This window comes from Vicugna pacos, unplaced genomic scaffold (genome assembly GCF_048564905.1).
Source record: "Vicugna pacos unplaced genomic scaffold, VicPac4 scaffold_65, whole genome shotgun sequence".
NCBI classification, from domain to species: domain Eukaryota; kingdom Metazoa; phylum Chordata; class Mammalia; order Artiodactyla; family Camelidae; genus Vicugna; species Vicugna pacos.
The window spans coordinates 438247-461566 of NW_027328746.1; the positions used below are offsets into that span (position 1 = coordinate 438247).

Sequence of the window (23320 nt, forward strand, 5' to 3'; positions counted from 1 at the left end):
CTTTAACTACCAGCAACGTAAGAAAAATCTGTGTATTAAAAATGTGAAAATAGCTTCCTTGTTTGTGTTTTCATTCTCCCAATATAGGTTTTGGATGACAAGCTTGTATTTGCAAAAGTACACAGCCTGTGGGAGGTGCTCTGTACATACGCTGAGATACTGCACATAAAATTGCCTCTGAAGCCCAATGATCTGAAAACCCGGTCCTCAGCCTTTGATAATTTCAGCTGTTTTATGAAAGTCCTCCAAGTGGATGAAAGTATCATCAAGCAGGAGCAAGAAATTTTCATTACCCTATTTGAGAAGAGCTGCGTGAATGACTTTTATATTCAGGATAGAGATACATTCTTCAATCCAGCCACCAGAAGCCACTATGTAAGTCTAAACCGAGTTTAGCTGCTGTCTTGTGGGTGATATAGAACCTGCTGCTGAATTATCAGTGATTTGGTTTGGTTGGTTTGGTTGGTTTGGTTTGGTTTTTAAAAGCTGCCCATAAAAAGGAAAAAAGAGAAAGAAAAGAAATATGCCTACAGATTCCCGTTAGGATAGTAAAGAGTGGCTGGTTAGTTACCCTGTGTACACCACACGCTCTCTTAGAATCTTTTCAGGTTTACTTCATCCTTTCTCAGATCAAGTATCAAGTAAGGGACAGTGTTAAAAAAAATTCGGGATAAACAGGCTTGTGAGCTCCGGGATCTGCAAGGCAGCTTTCCCTCCCCATGGTGTAAGTCAAATGGCAGAAATGAAATAAAGCACCTCATGTATCCTCCGGTGTTAACAGGAAAAGGCTAATCTTCTTGACCTTGTTTCTTCCTGGGTAAAATGAAGATAATATGTCGGGAGGCGACAAGCTCATTTACGGCAGGAATCATGTTGTCTGGTTCACTGCTGAATCCTAGGCACCAGGAAGGCTGAGTTTAACGAGTGAGTGAATGAATGAACTGTAGTTCCCCCAGAGTTACCATGTGGGGCAGTGCAGATTAGCAGCTAAGAGTATAGACTCGAGAGGGGAGGGTACAGCTCAAGTGATGGGGTGCACGCTTAGCACGCATAAGGTCCTGGGTTCAGCCCCCAACACCCCCTCTAAAATAGACAAATAACCCTAATTACCTCCCCACACCCCACCAGAATTACCGTATTATCTCCCCGCCACCAAAAAACAAAAAGAAAAGTGGCCAAGAGTGTAGAATCCGGCTGGAACACATGTGCTGGTTTCTTGCTGTCGACCTTGTAAAAGTCATTTAGCCTCTGTGTTTGTCAAGTTCCTCATCAATAAAATGTGAATAATAATAGTACCCACCTCGTAGAGTTGCTATGGGGGTTAATGAATCTGTGTCAATGTTAGAACAGCCCTGGCCAATACTAAGTACTTTGCATCTGTCAGCTCTTTTCATAATTACTGATAGATGTTATTATCAACCAAAGAAGAATTCGTTCTTTCTAAGGGAAATGCATGTTAGACCATTTCATTTATCATTTTCTGTAATTCAGGCTTTTTCCCTCTGAAATTCCATTTTCTGTCTGTGCACTAGAAAACCACAGGGCTTTGCAAATTTCATCTGTCTGGGTTCTTGTCATGATGGCAATACTGCAGAGTGTTGACATTTCTTAGGGACTCCGTCTGAGATGACAGCAACCCCTCAAATTCAGGAGCGCTTCTCTAACTGATAACATCTCGCATGAAATGAAGTTTTTAAAATGTAACAGCTTCAGACGCTTAATGATGCCATAAATGCAAGGATGTTATATCTAAGCTCTTTAAGTAAATCCTGTCATTGAAATAAAGGAAATACTATATTATAGCGCTCTATGACTTTGTTATCTTTGCTATCCACTTATCTGACTCTCTAAGACCAAAGAAAGCAAAGACTGAGATTGATCATTACTACTGTGTGGTACACGTATTTGTGGATGAAGACAATAGTGAAATGCACTGTTTAACATATTAAAATGGACACTAAACAGCTGCTTGATGCACATGCATGAACAGAACAGGGAGCTAGGGGCAGGGAGCAGTCACTGAGCTTCCTGGATCAGAGACACAGCATAGCAGTCCAGCCAAGCAGTCCACATATTTCATATTTATGTCCCAGCAAAATTAGCAGTGAGAGTCTTAAATGAACTTTGGGGACACTTGCAAACAGCTGTCATGATTACTAATGTGGGACACCAGGATTCTACAGTGTTTAGTTGGCATCTGTGCACAACCAGTTCTTTTCCACTAAAGCCTCTTGTAATTGCTGGTCCCACATCTAGGCTGAGGAATCATCTCATGTGGTGTTTGGGAGGGAGGTAAGTGGAGTCAGGACCCATGTTAAGGCTGGGTGGGTAATAATCTGGTTCTAGTACAGGAGAAAGGAAAGTAGGTCAGGTGGGAAGGAGAATGACTGGATTTAAATTTTGTTTCTTGAGTAAGCTAAATATATAACATCATGTCAAGTTTCTTTGTTGTTTATATTCCATGTGCTGTCACCGAAAATCTACTGAATTGTGGGGACAAAAAAGCCTGGGTTTTAGAATTGACCCTGCCCCTAATCAGCCAGAGTCCAGGTTCGTCTGGGTGTCCAAGGAGGAGGCTGGACCATCAGGTGTCCCTCCACTGCAGCAGTTTGGGCACTTGGGTGGCCTAGGATTTTTGCTGTGGAAGACTGTCCCGGTTGTAGGACATTAAGCATCTGCAAGGCTCTCACCAGGTACCCATGGTGGTCCCAGGACTGTAACACCCAAGCGTTCCTTTCCACCCACGTTTGCAAATGACCCTCAAGGGGTTAAAATTAACCCTGGGTGAGAATTATGAAAAATTATATGGTACCTCCATCCCTCCTGGCAAGTGAGGGCCCGTTATTTACAAATGACCACGGAGTGTTAGCACCACATTTTATCAACAGAACATGTGAACAGGTTGTGACAGTGACGTCCACCTGTTTGCTTCTGCTTCCCAGTGCAACTTCAGCCTCCGTCAGAGGACCTCAGCTGCCCCAGCGAACAGGGCCTTCTGTACAGGGAATGGGCTCCTCCTCGAAGCATAGACAAGAAGCAGCCCTTAGATCTCATCAGGTGAGCTGTTGTGGAGAGCACTCCAGTGGGAAGGGCTCAGGGTTGTCCTCATGGCATCTATGTGTGACAGTCCTCCAAGAGTGTTACCAACCAGGAAGCTCACAGGAGCTCTGAGCTTTGTTGCCCCAAGTTTTTACTGCAGGCTTTATTACAAAGCCATGATTTATTGGGTCACTACCGACATGGCTAACCCAAACCCTAACTGTAAGTCAAACCTTTCCCTAGCCCAAACCATTGAGCCCCTTCCTCTCCTGGTGGTCACTCACTTGTCACAAATCTCAAAGCCCCACTCCTCTAATAACATGGTTGGTGTCTCTGGCTGGCCAGTCCCCATCCTGAGTCATCTCATGAACACAAGCCATCCAAGGTTCCACCATGAATAGCAAAGACACTCCTATCTTGGGAAATTTCAAGGCTTTAGTAGTTGCCGTCCAGGAACTGGGAGCAAAGACCTACCAAATTCTTCATTAAACAGGAGTAAATGTTAGATTTCACTTAAATTATAAAATAAGAGAAATTCTCACTGCTTTGCTGTATCTGCTGTTCGACACCGTTTCACTACACCACGTGACTGTAATGTCGCGCTCAGCATGTGTCTTCTCAGAGCACCAGTGCCGGCTGCTCCCCGGGAGCTTACGCTGTTTGGGCAAGGCTGCTGGGGGGAGGGAGGCCAAGGACAACCGAGCAAACAAAAATAATCGGGCGAATAAGGAAACAATGTCAGATTGAAATGAAGGAAATAAGACAGTGTTGAGATGGGAGACTTGGGGGGAAGTGAGTCAAGAAAGCTATCTTTGAGTAGGTTACATGTGAGCTGAGATGGTGATAAGGAGGTTGGACTTTGAGGATCTGGGAAAAGCCACCCCAGGAATAGAGGCAGCTTGTCCATTGGCCCCGAGGCACAAATGTGCTCAGCAGGTTTGAGGAGATACTGGAGCCAGCGCTGGTGAGAGTGATGAGACACGAGGTTTAGAAGGGCATCAGGAGCACGGAAAGGAGTGTAGACTCTAAGTGCAGTGAGATGCAGTCATGATAGTTTAAGCACTAAAGTAATTTTCTCTCACTCACATTTTGCAAAGATAATGTGGAGAATGAATTGCAGGGACCCAGGAAGCAGGGAGGCCGGGTAGGAGGCTCTTGGAGTGGGCCAGATGAGAGATGGTGGGAGCCAGGGAGGAATGCGTTTGGGGAGTGGAGCTGACACGATGCAGTTATGGGCTGGCTGTGGATGGTGAGGAGAAGAGGAGGGTCAAGGTAGCCCCAGGTAGGCCTGGAGCCAAGTGCCTTTTCTTTCTAATCTCAGTGTCCCATGCAGGTGCCCACCTACTTGGGCAAACCTCTTAACCTTCAAAGTGAGGGTTTTAAAACACTGAAGACTTTTTGTTTGTTTCACATTTTACGGAAAGATTCAAACATGTACAGAAGTAGAGAGAACAGCACAGCCAGCCTGCCTGTATCTGTCACCCAGCTCCAGAATTATAAACTCAGAGTCACTGTTGTTGCATCTTTCATCTCTACCTCCTCCCCTCCCCCACTACGGGATCATTTTGAAGACAATCCTACATAGCTTAACCTTTCATTAGAGAAATGACAAGGTCTCTTTCAAATACAATTGGAATATTCCTTTCTTTTTTAGGGTTACAAAATAATTCCCTGATTGTCACAAAAATACAGTTTTAAGTAGTTTTGGGGTTGAAATCAGGATCCAGGCTAGGTTCAGACCTTGCAACTAGCATATCTCTCAAGTGGGTTCTAATCTATAATTTTCCTGTTTCTCATTTTCCTTGAAATTGCTGAGGGGTTTCTCTATTTCCTGTTTGGCTAATTTCATTCTCCCCTGTGGTGTTAGACTTGTTTCTCCATCCTATGTATTGGCTTTAGCTAAGTGATTTGATCCTCCCCTAAAAGCTTGATCTGATTGTGGTTCAACTTTGTGCAAGAATACTTGTTATGTGAAGTTTTGTACTCCTGTAATAAGGTACATAATGTCCAGTTGACTTTCTTTTTTGTGATGACAGCAGCCAATAATGATTGTCACCCGGGATCATTATTTCATAAGGGATTTTATTTCATGTGGTCATACTCTAATTTCCTCCCTCAATTATCAGCAGGATCACAGTCATGAAGAGGCACTTTCTCATTAACCCGGGTTATCCTGTAGAACACAGTTTTAAAAGAGGACACTTGTAAATATGTAAATATTTAAAGTTGATACATTTTTCTTTTCTTTTTAATTTTTTTTTTTCTAATGGAGGTACTGAAGATTGAATCTAGGACCTTATGCATGCTGAGCACACACTCTGCCACTGAGTGTACCCCATCCCCCTTGAGATTCATATTTATATGATATTTTCCTTCTGTTATTTTTGTTTTATGTTATGCAGAATTTGAAGGCAGGGCAATGGGTTTGATGGCTCTTTAATCATTCTTTATGGGCTTTTGGGGTTTGTGTGTGTGTTTGTGTTTGTAAAGCAAACAATTTTCCCACTATTTTAAGTATGTTTGCTAAGGAAATTATGTTGATCTTTTCCCTGCTCCTGGTCCATGTATTCCCTTGTTGCTTCCCACTGGTGGCCCCTTGAGCTCTGTGACAAGACTAGCATGTCGTTAATGCAGGTTGAAGGAGATCTGAAGAGATTTATTCAAGGAGATGAAATTCGTAGACAATGTATTGGAAAGTATTGAGAAAGTTATTCGTTAAGAGAAGGTCTGGGGTTGAAGTGTTAAGTGCACAGAAATCTAAGTGCACCATGAACGACCAAGACAATTATTAACTCCAGGAAAAACAAAGTAGGGAAGAAAATGTAAGTCTAGCAGACAACTTGCTACAGCTGTGAACAGTCTGTACAGAGTCCTAAAAATGTAAAGCAAGGATACTGAGCTGATGAAAATTATAATGTAATTGTATCAAAAGGTTGGAAGAATGAAGGTTTGGGTGTGTAGATGAGATGGGGTTTGAAAGACAGCTTAATCCTCATTTTCCAAAATAGAAGTTTAAATAGGTGATACATAAAGCTGAAAAAATCAGTAGGCTGTGTTACAAGGATATTAGTCAGAGAAAGGGAGTAATTATCCCAAGAGTCAGCAGTAGGAGCTGAACATGGTTGCTTCTGGCCAGGAAATGGGGCGGTTGTTGGGAACTGCTCCTTTTTACAATTGGTATTCGAGAACTGTTTGACTCTTTATTGAATGTATGGTATAACTTTGATAAAAAGAAATCAAAGCTGAATTTTGAAAAATTGATGTTAATAATTGGGGTGTTTTTGACAGAGAGAGATAACAATCAGACAAAACTACATTTGAAGGGATCCTCATTATTTCTAGCCTTTCAGCAAGGACTAGGAGGCAGACATCTGTTTAAGGTTCAAAAAGTCTTTCTGACCTTCTTGCCGACATGTAACCTTGGGAAGTAATGAAATCCCCATCACTGTAAATATCCAGGCAGTGGCTGCCTGACCAGCTCTCTAACTGTAGCAGGGTGTGTTTACCATTGGCCAGTTGGAGCAGGCAACTTCTAAAATTCTTTCAGTTTTGAATTTGGCATTTTCAGGACGGATAGTTGATAAGAATGTATTACAAAAAGCTTAACAAGAAAGAGTCCAAGACATCTCAAACCCATTGCCAGGGTTTTCTCTGCCAGACACCATCCTGAGCCTGCCATCCGTGAGCCAGGCCACAAAGCCCAGTCACATGAGAATGAACACACTTTGTCCCTCCTATCTGATTTGGCATCGGGCTCAGCCCTTTTCCCCATGGAATGGTCCACACCCAGGTCTCTGACGATGGAGCTGGCCTCACAGCAGCCCTGTGAGTGCTGGTCCAGCCCAAGGGGGTTCCTGCGTGAAGTTTCCCAGGACTCCAGGCTGTTCTCAGAGCTGAGTCCCCCCTAGGCTAAGCCCACGGAGCTCATCTCAGCTCCAGCCTGAGCCAGAAGCCTCAGAGAGAACTCAGAGCTGAGGAAATCCACAGGTTTTACCCAGCACTGCCGAGTCAGCAGTGAGCCAGTTGAGGGAAGTATCAGCAACAGCAAGACACACCTGAGCAGCCGTCTCATTGTTCCGCCTCATCCCTAAACCCTCTGTGTCTGCCTGTCTGTGTCTGTCTCCCTTTCAGGATCAGCCTGGTACCACTTCATGCCCTGCCTCCTTTCTTCTAATTTTGCCTCCCTGGCCTGTTCCATCTACTCCAGATTAACTGAGAAACGTTGAGGAGCTTTTAAAACCTAGGAGAAACAGACGTGCTAAATACAAAAAATACAGGGCAGTACCTTCCTCAGTCACATCCATCCTGCCCTCTCCCATTCCCACAATGAGTTTTATAAATATTTTGTCAGAGAGACATTGCACTCCCAGTTGTTATCATTATCAGCCATTTCCTTATTATCTGTGGTTTACCATGCATTTGCTCCCGGGACGTTCCCGAGATAAGGCAGGAGCAGATGACTGAGCCAGTTGTTGATGTCCACTTGTGTCAAGCCTGTTAAGAATGATCTATGGCGGGATTTGTTGAATGTGCCAGACTGTCCAGTGAGTGGTGATGATCCCTTGTAACTGTTCCGGAGTTGGCCTCGTCCCCTCTTTTGCTCTGTTCTCATTTATCTCTCTTCAGCAGGTGAACCAGTGATCTGTACTTCTATGATATGTAAAATACTTCTTATTTCACGGTAGAATTTGGGGACTGCTATGGAAACGCATGTTTTAAGTGTGAATTGAGCCAGGGGTATAAACTTAAAGCCCCCTTGATTTAGAATCAGAAATTAATATGATGGAGGGAGGGAATAGCTCAGTGGTAGAGTGCATGTCTAGCATGCATGAGGTCCTGTGTTCAATCCCCAAAGCCTCCATTTAAAAAAGAAATAAATAAACATAATTATGTCCCCCCCAAAAAATAAAAAAGAAATTAACATGAGGATGAAGCTACAGAGTGATTATGTGTGTCTTCTGAAACTACCTTCTGTCTTTCTGCAGGAAATTCTACGGAGAGAAGGTCAGAATCAAATTTGCTTGGCTGGGCTATTACACTCAGATGCTCCTCCTGGCAGCATTCTTGGGGGTGACTTGCTTTCTGTATGGAAATTTTAATCAAAATAACTGTACCTGGAGATAACTTCTTTTTATTCCTTGTTACCGTGCTTACTTAACTTAGAATGACATTCTCCAGGAGCATCCATGTTGCTGCAAATGGCCCCATGTTGTTAGTTTTTATGGCCGAGTAGTATTCCATTGTATAAATATATCACTTCTTCAGCCAGTCATCCATTGATGGACATTTAGGCTGTCTCCATATCTTGGCTATTGTAAATAGTGCTGCTATGAACATTGGGGTGCAGGTGTCATTCTGAAGTAGGATTCCTTCAGGATATATGCCCAGGAGCAGGATTCCTGGGTCATATGGCAAGTGTATTCCTAGTCTTTTGAGGAGACTCAATATTGTTTTCCACAGTGGCTGCACCAAACTGCATTCCCACCAGAAGTGTGGGAGTTTCCCCTTTCTCCACAGCCACTCTAGCATTTGTCATTTGTGGATTTTTGAATGATGGCCATTCTGAATGGTTTGAGGTGATACCTCATTGTAGTTTTGATTTGCATTTCTCTGATAATTAGTGATACTGAGCATTTTTTTATGTGCCCATTGATCATTTGTATGTCTTCCTTGGAGAATTGCTTGTTTAGGTCTTCTGCCCATTTTTGGATTGGGTTATTTCGTTGTTTCTTATTAAGTCATATGAGCTGCTTATATATTCTGGAGATCAAGCCTTTGTCAGTTTCATTTGCAAAAATGTTCTCCCATTCTGTAGGTTGTCTTTTTGTTTTACTTATGGTGTCCTTTGCTGTGCAGAAGCTTGTAAGTTTCATTAGGTCCCATTTGTTTATTCTTGCTTTCATTTCTATTGCTTGGTAGACTGCTCTAGGGGAACATTTCTGAGATGTATGTCAGATATTTTGCCTGTATTTTCTTTTAGGAAGTTAATTGTATCTTGTCTTATGTTTATCTTGCTGAAGAGACTGTCTTTATTCCATTGTATATTCTTGCCTCCTTTGTCAAAGATTAGTTGACCAAAAGTTTGTGGGTTCATTTCTGGGCTCTTTATTCTGTTCCATTGGTCTATATGTCTGTTTTTGTACCAATACCATGCTGTCTTGATGACTGTAACTCTATAGTATTGTCTGAAGTCTGGGAGAGTTAGTCCTCCAGGCTCTTTCTTTTTTTCTTCAGTAATGCCCTGGAAATTTTATGTCTTTAATGGTTCCATATAAATTTTATTGTGATTTGTTCTAGTTCTATGAAATATGTCTAAGGTAATTTGATAGGGATTGCATCAAATCTGTAGATTGCCTTGGGCAGTGTGATCATTTTAACAATATTGGTTCTTCCAATCCAAGAGCATGGGATACCTTTCCATTTTTTAAAGTCTTCTTTAATTTCCTTCACCAATGGTTAATAGTTTTCTGTGTATAATTTTCTCACCTCTGTGGTTAGATTTATTCCTAGATATTTTTTTACTTCGGGTGCTATTTTAAAAGGGATTGTTTCTTTATTTTCTTTTTCTGTTGATTCATCATTAGTGTAAAGAAATGCAACTGATTTTTGAACATTAATCTTGTAACCTGCTACATTGCTAAATTCTTTGATCAGCTCTAGTAGTTTTTGTGTGGACCTTTTAGGGTTTTCTATATATAGTGTCTTATCATCTGCGTATAGTGACACTTTTACCTCATCTATTCCAGTTTAGACCCCTTTTACTTCTCTTACTTGCCTGATTGCTGTGGCCAGGGCTACCAAGTCTATGTTGAATAGGAGTGGTGATAGTGGGCATCCTTGTCTTGTCCCAGATTTTAGTGGGAAGCTTTTGAGGTTTTCACCGTTGAGTGCTATACTGGCTGTAGGTCTGTCATATATAACTTTTATGATGTTGAGATATGTTTCCTCAATACCCACTTCGTGAGAATTTTTACCATAAATGGGTGTTGAATTTTATCAAAAGTTTTATGCATCTATTGAGATGATGATGTGGTTTTTGTCCTTTCTCTTGTTGATGTGAAGTATTACATTGATTGATTAGCATATGTTGAACCACATTTGTGTCCCTGAGATAAACCACATTTGAGCATGATCTATAATATTTTTTATGTGCTGTAGGATTCTATTTGCTAGTATTTTGGTAAGGACTTTTGCATCTGTGTTCATTAGTGATATTGGTCTGTAATTCTCTTTTTTGGTGGTGTCTTTGCCTGGTTTTGGTATCAGGGTGATGGTGGCTTCATACAATGAGTTTGGGAATATTTCTTCTTTTCAATCTTCTGGAAGAGTTTGAGAAGTACTGGTATGATTTCTTATTTGTATGTGTGGTAGAATTCCCTGGTGAAGCTGTCTAGTCATGGACTTTAATTTTTAGGGAGGTTTTTTTATTGATAATTCGATTTCATTCCTAGTGATCGGTTTGTTCAAGTGGTCAGTTTTTTCTTGATTCAGTCTTAGTGGACTGTATGTTTCCAGAAACTTGTCCATCTCCTCTAGGTTATCCATTTTTTTTCCATGTAGTTTTTCATGATATTCTCATATGTTATTCTGTATTTCTATCTTATTTGTTGTAATTTCTTCATTTTCCTATCTTATTTTGCAAATTTGTGCTCTCTCTTTTTTCTTCTTTGTGAGTTTGGCCAGAGGTTTGTCAATTTTATTTACTCTTTCAAAAAAATTGCTTTTGGTTTGATTGATTATTTTCTCTATTTTTTTAAAATCTCTATTTTATTTATTTCCTCCCTGATCTGTATTATTTCCTACATTCTGCTGACTTTTGGGTGTTTTTGCTCTTCTGTTTCTAGTTCTTTTTACTGGTGGGTTACATTGTTTATTTCATATTATTCTTCTTTTTTCAGGAAGGCCTGTATCGCCCTAAACTTTCCTCTTCGTACAGCTTTTGCTGTGTCCCATAAGTTTTGTGTGGTTGTGTTTTCATTTTCATTTGTCTCAAGGTATTCCTTAATTTCAAATTTTTTTTAACATTTTTTATTGATTTATAATCATTTTACAATATTGTGTCAAATTCCAGTGTTCAGCACAATTTTTCAATCATTCATGGACATATACACATTGTCACATTTTTTCTCTGTGATTTATCATAACATTTTGTGTATATTTCCCTGTGCTATACAGTGTAACCTTGTTTACCTATTCTACAATTTTGAAATCCCAGTCTATCCCTTCCCACCCTCTACCCCCCTGGTAATCACAAGTCTGTATTCTCTGTCCATGAGTCTATTTCTGTCCTGCATTTATGCTTTGTTTTTGTTTGTTTGAATGTTTGTGTTTTTGTTTTTAGATTCCAAATATGAGCGATCTAATATGGTATTTTTCTTTCCCTTTTTGGCTTACTCACTTAGAATGACATCCTCTAGGAGCATCCATGTTGCTGCAAATGGCATTATGTTGTCGGTTTCTATGGCTGAGTTGTATTCCATTGTACAAATATACCACATCTTCTTTATCCAGTCACCTCTCGATGGACATTTAGGCTGTTTCCATGTTTTGGCTATTGTAAATAGTGCTGCTATGAACATTGGGGTGCAGGTGTCATCCTGAAGTAGATTTCCTTCTGGGTACAAGCCCAGGTGTGGGATTCCTGGGTCATATGGTAAGTCTATTCCTAGCCTTCTGAGGAATCTCGACACTGTTTTCCACAGTGGCTGCACCAAACTGCATCCCCACCAGCAGTGTAGGAGGGTTCCCCTTTCTCCACAGCCTCTCCAGCATTTGTCATTTTTGGATTTTTGAATGACGGCCATTCTGACTGGTGTGAGGTGATACCTCATTGAAGTTTTCATTTGCATTTCTCTGATAATTAGTGATATTGAGCATTTTTTCATGTGCTTTTTGATCATTTGTATGTCTTCCTTGGAGAATTGCTTGTTTAGATCTTCTGCCCATTTTTGGATTGGGTGGTTTATTTTCTCTTATTGAGTGATATGAGCTGCTTATATATTCTGGAAATCAAGCCTTTGTCGGTTTCACTTGCAAAAATTTTCTACCATTCCCTAGGTTTTCTTCTTGTTTTATTTCTGTTTTCCTTTGCTGTGCAGAAGCTTGTAAGTTTCATTAGGTCCCATTTGTTTATTCTTGCTTCTATTTCTTCTAGGAGAAAATTTTTGAAATGTATGCCAGATAAAATTTTGCGTATGTTTTCCTCTAGGAGGTTTATTGTATCTTGTCTTCTGTTTAAGTCTTCAATCCATTTTGAGTTGATTTTTGTATATGGTGTAAGGGAGTGTTCTAGCTTCATTGTTTTACATGCTTCTGTCCAGTTTTCACAGCACCATTTGCTGAAGAGACTGTCTTTATTCCATTGTATATTCTTGCCTCCTTTGTCGAAGATGTGTTGACCAAAAGTTTGTGGGTTCATTTCTGGGCTCTCTATTCTGTTCCATTGGTCTATATGTCGGTTTTGCTACCAACACCATGCTGTCTTGATGACTGTAGCTCTATAGTATTGTCTGAAGCCTTGGAGAGTTTTTCCTCCAGCCTCTTTCTTTGTCTTCAGTAATGCTTTGGCAATTCTAGGTCTTTGATGGTTCCATATAAATTTTATTATGATTTGTTCTAGTTCTGTGAAATATGTCCTGGGTAATTGGATAGGAATTGCATTAAATCTGTAGATTGCCTTGGGCAGTGTGATCATTTTAACAATAGTGATTCTTCCAATCCAGTAGCATGGAATATCTTTCCATTTTTTAAAGTCTTCTTTAATTTCCTTGATCAATGGTTTATAGATTTCTGTGTATAATTCTTTCACCTACTTGGTTAGATTGATTCCCAGATATTTTATTACTTTGGGTGCTATTTTAAAGAGGATTGTTTCTTTACTTTCTTTTTCTGTTGATTTATCGGTAGTGTAAATAAAGGCAACTGATTTTTGAACGTTAATTTTGTAACCTGCTACTTTGCTGAATTATTCAATCAGCTCTAGTAGCTTTGGAGTGGACCTTTAAGGGTTTTCTATATATAGTAACATGTCATCAGCATATAATGACATTTTACCTCTTTTTTTCCAATTTGGATCCCTTTTATTTCTTTCTCTTGCCTGATTGCTGTGGCTAGGACTTCCAGGACTATATTGAATAGGAGTGGTGATAGTGGTCATCCTTGTCTTGTCCCAGATTTTAGTGGAAAACTTTTGAGTTTTTCACCATTGAGAACTATGCCAGCTATAGGTTTGTCATATTTAGCTTTTATTATGTTGAGATATGTTTCCTCTATACCCACTTTGGCGAGAGTTTTTATCATAAATGGGTGTTGAATTTTATCAAATGCTTTTTCTGCATCGATCGAGATGATCATGTGGTTTTTGTCCTTTCTCTTGTTGATGTGATGTATTACATTGATTGATTTGCATATGTTGAAACAGCCTTGTGTCCCTGGGATGAACCCCACTTGGTCATGATGTATAATCTTTTTTATGTGTTTTTGGATTCTATTTGCTAAAATTTTGGTGAGGATTTTGGCGTCTATGTTCATCAGTGATATGGGCCTATAATTCTCTTTTTTTGTAGTGTCTTTGCCTGGTTTTGGTATCAGGGTGTTGGTGGCTTCATAGAATGAGTTTGGGAGTATTCCCTCCTTTTCAATCGTCTGGAAGAGTTTGAGAAGGACTGGTATGAGTTCTTCTTTGTATGTTTGGTAGAATTCCCCGGTGAAACCATCCGGTCCTGGACTTTTATTTTTAGGGAAGTTTTTAATGGCTATTTCTATTTCCTTTCTTGTGATCGGATTGTTCAAGTGTTCAGTTTCTTCTTGATTCAGTTTTGGTGGACAGTATGTTTCCAGAAACTTGTTCATCTCCTCTAGGTTATCCAGTTTGTTTCCATATAGTTTTTCATAATATTCTCATATGATATTCTGTATTTCTATTTTGATTGTTGTAATTTCTCCATTTTCCTTTCTTATTTTGCTAATTTGTGCTCTCTCTTTTTTCTTCTTTGTGAGTTTGGCCAGAGCTGTGTCGATTTTATTTACTTTTTCAAAAAACCAGCTTTTCGTTTGGTTGATTTTTTCTATGGTCTTGTTAATCTCTATTGTATTTAATTCCTCTCTGATCTTTATAATTTCCTTCCTTCTGCTGCTTTTTGGGGCTTTTTGTTCTTCTTTTTCTAATTGATTCAGGTGGTGGGTTATCTTGTTTATTTGATATTTTTCTTCTTTTTTAATTAAGGCCTGTATCGCTATAAACTTCCCTCTTAGCACTGCCTTTGCTGTGTCCCATAGGTTTTGAGTGGTTGTGCTTTCATTATCATTTGTCTCAAGGTATTTTTTAATTTCAGCTTTGATTTCCTCATTGATCCATTGTTTTTTCAATAACATATTGTTTAATCTCCATGCTTTTCTTTTTTTGTCCTTTGTTTCTCTGTTGTTGATTTCCAGTTTCATGGCATTGTGGTCAGTAAAGATGCTTGAGATAATTTCTATCTTCTTAAATTTGTTGAGGTTTCTTTTGTGTCCAAGTACATGATCGATCCTGGAAAATGTTCCATGTGCACTTGAAAAGAATGTATATTCTATTTTTGGGGGGTGTAAAGCTCTGAAAATATCCACCAAATCTAGTTTTTCTATTGTAGTATTTAATTTCTCTGTTGCCTTGTTTATTTTCTGTCTGGAAGATCTGTGTAGTGATGTTAATGCAGTGTTAAAATCTCCAACTATGATTGTATTCCCATCAATATCCCCCTTTATCTCTGTTAGTAATTCTTGTATGTACTTAGGTGCTCCTATATTGGGTGCATATATATTAACGAGTGTAATATCTTCATCTTGTATCACTCCTTTAATCATTATAAAATGTCCTTCTTTATCTTTCTTTATGGCCTTTGTTTTAAAGTCTATTTTGTCTGAAATCAGTACTGCAACACCTGCTTTTTTGGCTTTTCCATTTGCATGGAATATCCTTTTCCATCCTTTCACTCTCAATCTATATGTGTCCTTCTCCCTAAAGTGGGTCTCTTGTATGCATCATATTGAAGGTTGTTGCTTTATTATCCACTCTGCCACTCTATGTCTTTTGACTGGAGCATTTAGTCCATTAACATTTACAGTACTTAATGATAGATGTGTGTTTATTGCTATTTTGAACTTATCTTTGCAGTTGAATTGGTATATCCTCTTTGTTCCTTTCTTCTTCCTTTTGTGGTTTGGTAATTTTCCTTTGTATTATCATGGATTTTATTTAATTTTTGTGACTCCCTTGTAAATTTTTGACTTGTGGTTACCCTTTTTTCTAAATCTATTAACCTATACCCGTTTTTAATAAACTGATAATAACATGATCTCAAACCCATCCTACTGTTAAGAAAATTTAAAAAAGAAAGAAAAAAAATTCTATATTTCCCTGCCTCCCTCTCCCACTCTCAGTGATTTGTATGTCTTCTTTTATAATTTCGTGTTTTCTTTATTTGTAATTCATGAGTTATCACCTTTCCAGTTGTACGTTTCTCATTTCTGTAGCATCCTGCTGCTTTTCTATTTGGAATAGCCCTTTCAATATTTCTTTTAGCCTGGGTTTAGTGTTGCTAAACTCCTGCAGCTTTTTTTTGTCTGTGAAACTCTTTATTTCTCCTTCTATCCTAAAGGATAGCCTTACTGGATAAAGTATCCTAGGCTGCATCTTTTTTTCATTCAGGGCTTTGTATATATCTTGCCACTCCCTTCTGGCCTGTAGTGTTTGTGTAGAGAAATCAGCTGAGAGCCTTATGGGGGTTCCCTTGTAGTTCACTCTTTGCTTTTCTCTTGCTGCCTTTAGAATCATTTCTTTATCCTTGGCGTTGGCCATCTTGATTATGATATGTCTTGCTGTGGGTCTATTTGAGTTCTTCCTGTTTGGGACCCTCTGAGCTTCCTGTACTTGTATATCTGATTCCTTCTTTAAGTTTGGGAAGTTTTCAGTCATGATTTCTTCAAAAACCTTTTCAATTCCCTTTGATCCTTCTTCCCCTTCTGGGACCCCTATTATGTGAAGATTGGGACGCTTTATATTATCCCATAGGTCCCTTATGCTATTATCATTATTTTTTATTTGCTTATCTTGTAGTTCTTGTGAATGGGTGCTTTCTGTTGCCCTTTCTTCTAGATCACTAATTCGTTCCTCTGCATTAACTAGTCGGCTTTGCACAGCTGTTAGATCATTCCTCATCTCTGTCAATGAGTTTTCCCATTTTGCTTGGCTCTTCTTTATAGCTTCAATTTCATTTTTGACATATTTTATTTCTCTAAGCATTATCTCTTTTAATTCCTTCAGCAATTTGATCACTCTTTTTTTGAAATCTTGATCTAGTAGGCTATCGATGTCTATTTCATTGAGCTTTCTTTCAGGGGATTCCTCTTGTTCTTTTAATTGGGAAAGGTTTCTCTGCTTCTTCGTCTTGCTCATACCTCTCTGGCACTGTGGTTTATGGAGTATCAGTTGTCTATTTTGGATCTTAAGGATTTTATCTATCTAATGCGTATTTAGGAATAGAACTTAGGAAAAAAAAGAAAAAAGAAAAAACAAAAAAAGAGAAAAAAATAAGAGAGAGAGAAAAAGAGTTTTAAAAGAAGGGAGAAAGAGGGTTTGAAAACAATGTATAATGAATAATAGAAGATCGAGTTGAAGCAGAGTATTAATCATGTGGAGACGTCCTTTTAAAACCTTTAAAAAAAAAGGGGGTGGGGAGATGAATATATGTGTTTGAAGCCTGTGTCTAATCAATAACAGGACATCAAAACCCAAGAGAAATAGAAATGAATTAAGAAGTAAAAATTAAGAGAGTAATTGAAAATAGAAGAGGTAAAAACAGATTAAAAAAAACAAAAACAAAAACAAAAAAACAAAACAAAACCAAAAAACAAAACAAAACAAAACAAAAATAGGGGGTTGTCGGTGTTCTCCTGGAGTGTGTGTGCTTTTAATGTGATGTCCTTCTGTCTTGTCCTGTTTTGGAAGCTCAGCTTGTTTTCATAGGCCCTCCGTTGGCGCCCTCTTCTGTGCTGCTCCCAGCACCTGTCGGCAAGCAGATCGCGCCTCCTCCTAACACGGGGTCAGATGCAGCTCTCCTCTGCTGCGGGCGGGCGGGTCACTGCCCCTCCGGATGCCGCAGTCAGATGTTGCAGACTGGCCAGGCAGGAGGGCGGGTCGCGCCCCTTCCCAGCACCTTGGTCGGGGTTGTGTTCCTGCCCGACAGGCGGGGGGCCGCTCTCCCCCTGCCTGCGTCGCCGGTAGCTCCGCTGCTCTGTGCGGCTGCGCGCTCTGCGCCGGCGCTCCGCCCTGGTCGCGCTCCGCCCCGTTCGGCACTCCGCCCTGGTCGCGCTCCGCGGGTGGGCTCGGGGAAGACCGAGGGGCAGCCTCGTCCCTGCGCCGAGCCAAGACACAGCTGCTTGTTTGTCTTTGTGGAGCAAGTTCTCTGGGGGACCAGAATGGAAGGATCCTATCTGCCCCGGGCTGTAGGCCCGTCTCAGTCTGGCCCTTGAGGCTGCTAAGCCCTTTGGTGTGGACACAGGTTTCGCCTCTGCCCCCGCCTGGGTGCTCAGCGCTGGAGAATATGGCGGCTCTGCCGGGCCCCGCCCCTCTTCCCCTGAAAATTTCTGCGGGTTTTCAGAGATGGGGGTATGCACCCTTCCCCCGAGAGCACATCAACCTTGCTGTTTTATGGAGGGCCCAGGTTGTTCTGTCCTGTACACCCACAGCCCCGGCGCCCAGCCCCTTGCAGTCCCCCGGAGTTTCCTCCGTGCAGCCGCCCCCGTCCTCCGCCCAGATTATGCAGCCTGGCCCTGCCCACCGCTGCTGGCCCGTGTCTCAGGCTGGGTGTCGGGGGGACGCTCTGTGCCCGTTTAACTTAGTTCTGTCAGACAAGGGCTGCTCTGTACAGATCCGAGCCTTGGAGGCTCCCCCTCCGTCCCGCTGGCCTCTCAGTTGGAGAGGGGAGACCCAGCGAGCAAGCGCCAGGCCTCCTTTGCCGCTCCCTCCCCACGGGACCCGTCCCGTGCTGCTTTGCCTTTTGTTCTTTCTTTTTTCCTTTTCTCCTACCAGATTTTTGGCGTCTTTATCTTTTGAAGAGCGCGATGATCATTTGGAGTTCCGCAGGTGCTCTGGTTGGCTGAGTGGGTCTGTACATGTGGGTCTTGGTGTATTGTGGGAGAGGGTGACTTACAAGCGTCCTTCTACTCCGCCATCTTGCCCGGAAGTCTCAATTTTGCCTTCTAAGTTTCCTTGTCAGCATTTAGTTAGCCTCTGCTGGCCCCACTGCCTCAGGCAGTTGTAATGTTAAATACTCACTGCTGATTGTTTCCCACACACACTCTGGGGACTGGCTGTTTGCACAGCATGAGTTTGAGATAGGTCAAATTGTGACAGCTCTCTGGGGGCGGATTTTTTGAGTAACTTCAAATCACTTCTGTCCCTACCTTGATTGTGAAACTGTTGCTTTTAAAGGCCACCATATAGGTGAGGATACGGGGATGGGGGTAGATCAAGATACAATGCCACAAAATTCACTATCATTATGGAAATTTAGCTGTTTTTTTTTCTCAAATAAACACCCCCCGGATTGCTGGAAGCCTTGGTTTAATTTCCAGAGACTGCAGAGGTTAATTTTGACAAATTTTGCCATTGTCATTGCTTCATAGAGCCCTAAGTTTTCCATGATTTTTACTCAGATACTCTAGAAGTGTATCCCATTTGCATTTGTTTTTAACTGAGTTACTTGTAAGACTAACTAATTCTACAGCTCCAGCCCCATTCACATAAGAGTCCATCTGCATGGCTTCTCCTACAGGAAGCAGTGTGCAACCTGTTGTCAGTTTGTTGTTTTTCTTATTAAAATGCAGGGGTTTTTAAAAATATGCTCATGAATAGCCCTTTGTCATTTTTACACATAACAAAACTTCCACTAGACTGTGGCTATTTTTTTCCCTCTCTTTTCTTTGCTTTAATGAAGTTCTCACTTTTAAGGATTTTCAGTACAGCAATATGTGGATGCTGATCACACGGTTGAGGCATTTAACTACTGTCTAAACCTCAGTCTTTGCTCTGATTCACTGTCTAGAGCATCTGAACACATCTACTGAACCCCATATACCAATGGATGCTGACAGCCCTAATTAAAAATATGCTTTTTAAGTAAAGCAAAAAATAATAGCTTTGACACTGGAAAAGACAAATCTCAAATTTCCTAGCTGATCTTGCTTTCTGTGATCATTAGCTACATCATGTTTATAGAGCCGACAGGCATATTGAGCTACTGATTTTATTTCATCGGATTTTAGAATGCAGAACACATTTCAGGCCCACTTATAGCACCATATGTGTATCTTTAAGGATATATACATATGATGATGTCTTTATTATAAGTGCCTTATTTTATTTTAAGTTCCAAATGCTGTGAACCTCATTAAGGAAACCTTGGAACTGCAGAACTGAAATTTTTTATACCACCATCATCCCGTAGCATCTCTTTTGCACTTAGATGTTCTGTGGCAGAGTATTTTTCTGCTCCCAAGAAATGATCAATGTTGAAGGGGAAGAAAAAAACCCTCCTCTAATAAATATATTCCAAATCACACACTTATCTGAACAATGGCCACCATTATAGTCCACACCAATCCATCTACTCACACTGACTCAGAGTCCTCAACAGAGACAATCCACCACTGAAGTCAGGGTTCTCAGCACACGTCCTATCCCCTCTCCATTCCTTGTTGATTCTGACCTACTTTTGTCCAACACGTCCTGCCAGGCTCTTCGCTTCCTGACTGCAGTTTTTAATTTTTACCTTTGGGTTCCAGGCTGCGCCTAGTGATTTCCAGAGAAACACCAGACACCTGGCTCATCAGGAGGGGTGGGAAGGATTTCAGGAAGCTGTTACCCTAACTCACTTGCAGATCAGTGAGTGGCTGTTGTGAGCATTCCTTCTAGATCTCTGACATGCCGGCTGCATCCACCCCAGCAAAATAACGTAGCTCCTCCAACTACCTCTGCCTCCATTCATCTGGGTTTCTGCTTTCAGTGACACTCAGATGCTGCTGATGGTCATTATATATATATATATTTTTTTTTTAATTGAAGTATAGTCAGTTACAATGTGTCAATTTCTAATGTACAGTACAATGTTCCAGTCATTCATATACACATATATATGTATGAATTCCTTTTCGTATTCTTTTTCATTAAAGGTTATTACAAGATATTAAATATAGTTCCCTGTGCTATACAGAAGAAATTTAGTTTTTTTAGCTATTTTTGTATATAGTAGTTTATATTTGCAAATCTCAATCTCTGATGGGCATTTTTAAAGCCACATCTGGAACCCTTGCTGCAGAAGAGTCTGAGGAATATATTTTCAACCTCATAGCCTTTTGGTTAGAAAGTTGGAATAAAGGCTGAGCTGGCTCACCTAACTTGTCTGCCTTTGTGAGTAAAGAGGTCTGGAGTTTCAAGGCCCAATGAAATGTCCCAGCCCTTCAGTAGCAAACTCTGAAAGCAACCAAAGTGCTCCCATCTACAAGAGCATGACTTGTCCTTAGACACTGCTGGACATAACCACCAATGCTGTCTAAGGCATCGTCTTCATCTGGTGCACACTTTCTTTAGATGTGTAATATCCTGATTAACAAGACAAGCTGGTTTGGATTCCCAAGGTCACAGGCAGCCTTCTGCCTGACTTTGGTGTATATGTGTTCATTGAAGAGTCCTCTCTCAGATCAGCTAGAGCTGCCTAGTGTGTGGTTTGCCAGAGAATGTGGGTGCAGTGCTCCCCACCAGAGTCCTACCAGTTGTTTTATTGCAGGAAGAGAGAGAGCAAAAGAGACAGAACAGGAAGTTCTTGTCCAGCCTCAAGCACAGTCACCCCCGCCCAGGGCTCTTGCTCTGGGACACAAAGAAGTCCAGGTCAGCAGCGATGTGGCCCCGGTGTACTCCAAAACATGGTTTGGTTGTACTGGGATATCTGTGTCTTTCATGGACCCTGCAAAGTTCTCGGCTTTGTGAAATGGGGAACTAAGGAACTCCTACCCATGCCTGTAGCTCCCAGGGTTTGTACCCTTATGGGTTTTGAGGATTTACTGGCAACTCATTCTCTTTCACCAGGTCATTTCTCGGTTACACGGCAGTCCTGTGACTCCCTTATCAGAACTACTCCTTAAGTTCAGGATTTAGTGAAAGGTGCCATTTTACCCTGTAAGTTCATGTTCAGGAAGGGGGAGGAAGACAGCACAGATCAGAATTGCTGTTCTGCTTTTTCTTGTTGTTGTTTTCATAAGCCATCTCCTGTTGTCGAATAGACACTGAGCAAATGAATGACTGTTACACTCCCATTTGATCGATGAGGAAAATGCCACTCAGGGAGAGGAGGCAAATTTCCTGAGGTTCCAAAGACAAAAAGGGATGAGCACAGAATAAGATCTCTGCAAATTTCTTGGCTGTCATTAGCCTTTAGGTCAGTGACAGAGTGCCGTGTGTAGTAGTAAAGTTGTAGCGTGCTTTTAGAAGGGTGCAGATGTTCTTGTTTTTGTTGATACAATCACATTGTTTTGTCTGGGACTCTGAAAAAGAGAAATGGGTTAGAAAATGTTGGCTTCTCATCCTTGGTCCTTCCTCACCCTCACAGATATGGACCCTTCCATCTGTAGCAGGAATAAGACAGCCCCAGCCTTCCCGTCTCATGAGATTAGTACTCATTCATTTCATTCCTGCCCACCTGTAGGTGATAAAGCACAGCATGATTTTCATGTCCTGCTTCATTGATTCTTGTGAAATTAGGTGTTTGAAGATAGAAACTCATGAAAGGAAGATGATTTTTAATATAAAGTGCAGCAGTTTTCTTAGCAGAGAAGGAAATTGAGGATTTTCTTCATTGAAAATCAAGAGAGATTTCAAGAGCATCTGTATTTCTCATGCGTAGATTAAAATGACAAAATTTAGAGGGATTACAGAAACACAAGGAAGATACCAGAAGTGTCTTTAAAGAGCTTTTCTAAGACTGGGCATGTAAAGAGACTGTTATTTGACAGAGACCCTCTCCTCACCCATAGTCCCTCTCCTTAGGTTGGAAAGGGCCAGCGTTTCCCCTGTGTGCAGTCCTGGTGCTTCAAGTGAGTTGTGGCATAGGGCGGTGCCCATGGTGCTGCCTTCAGTTTGTCCATTCTAAGTAACCCCTGGCAGTCAAAGGGCGTGTGTTTTGCAACGGCATGAACCAGCCGCCATGCTCTCCGAGGTGTTTGCTCATCTCAGCTCATCCCGGCTCAGGTGATGGCAGAGCAGATAGTGGTGGCCAGAGGTCAGCCATGAATAGCAGGGAGCAACTGGAGTCAGCTGGGACCCAAGTGGCTAGGAGTTGCAGGTGGAATTCCCAGGACTTCCCACAGCTCATTCATTCAGCTAATAGTTCTCCAGCACCTGTGATGTGCTGGTGCTTCCGTTGTGAACAGAACCAAATCCCTGTCCTCATGAAGGTGACGTTCTAGTGGACATGAGAAATGATACACGCAGAAGCAGACCCAGGTCAGGACACATGAGTGCTGTCTACTTTGAAGTGCACAAGGTGAGATCCTTTGGGAAGGAATGTATGATACAGGAAAATGTGGGGGAGAGGATGGCCGTAGCCCAGGTCTTATTTGGGTCCCTGGGATGCACCTCGTGAAGTGTGGGTCCTTGGTTTGCACAGGAACAAATTCAAGAGAGAGCCACATTTCAGTAAATGTAGATTTATTCGGAAAGATATATACTCCGTAGACAGAGTGGGCTGTTTCAGAAGGCAAGAGAAAGGCCATGAGGCGTGGGGGTTGGGTGCTCCAGTTTAAAGTAAAAGTAGATACACACTCCACAGACAGAGTGTGGGCTGTCTCCCTCAGCAGAGAGAGCAGCCACGAGTTGTGGGGTTGTTAGTTTTTATGCGCTCAGTATCTTCATATGCTAATAAGTGGGAGGAATATTCCAACCGCTTTGGGGAAGGTGTTGGGATTCCCAGAAATTGGGCCACCACTCACCCTTTGACCTTTTATGGTCAGCCTTGAACCTGTCCTGGCACCTGTGGGAGTGCCATTAAGCATCCTGCTGTATTTCGGTGAGTGTGTATTGAAGCTCAAGATCTACTGGGAGTTGACTTTCCCACCGTCTTGTTGCTAATGGCTGTGCCATTGTTTTAATGGCTGTGCCCGGCCACCTTCCCTCCTGTCTCATGAAGGAGCTCTGGACTGATTGCACAGTTGCAGAGCAGGGGACAGAGTGGAAAGAACTTCATAAGTGGAT

At 41.4% G+C, this 23320-nt stretch overlaps 2 long non-coding RNA genes across 2 annotated transcripts in view; both read left to right on the plus strand.

Annotated features, from left to right (window-relative positions):
• LOC140694596 (uncharacterized) overlaps window positions 1-23320 on the plus strand; it is a 490643-nt gene that overhangs the window by 116145 nt on the left and 351178 nt on the right. The window lies entirely within an intron of this gene.
• Window positions 137-23320, plus strand: part of LOC140694602 (uncharacterized) — a 39458-nt gene continuing 16274 nt past the window's right edge. The window contains exons 1-2 of the long non-coding RNA XR_012070186.1: window positions 137-375; window positions 2943-3057. This is a non-coding gene — a long non-coding RNA (uncharacterized lncRNA). The remainder of the gene's footprint in view (window positions 376-2942; window positions 3058-23320) is intronic.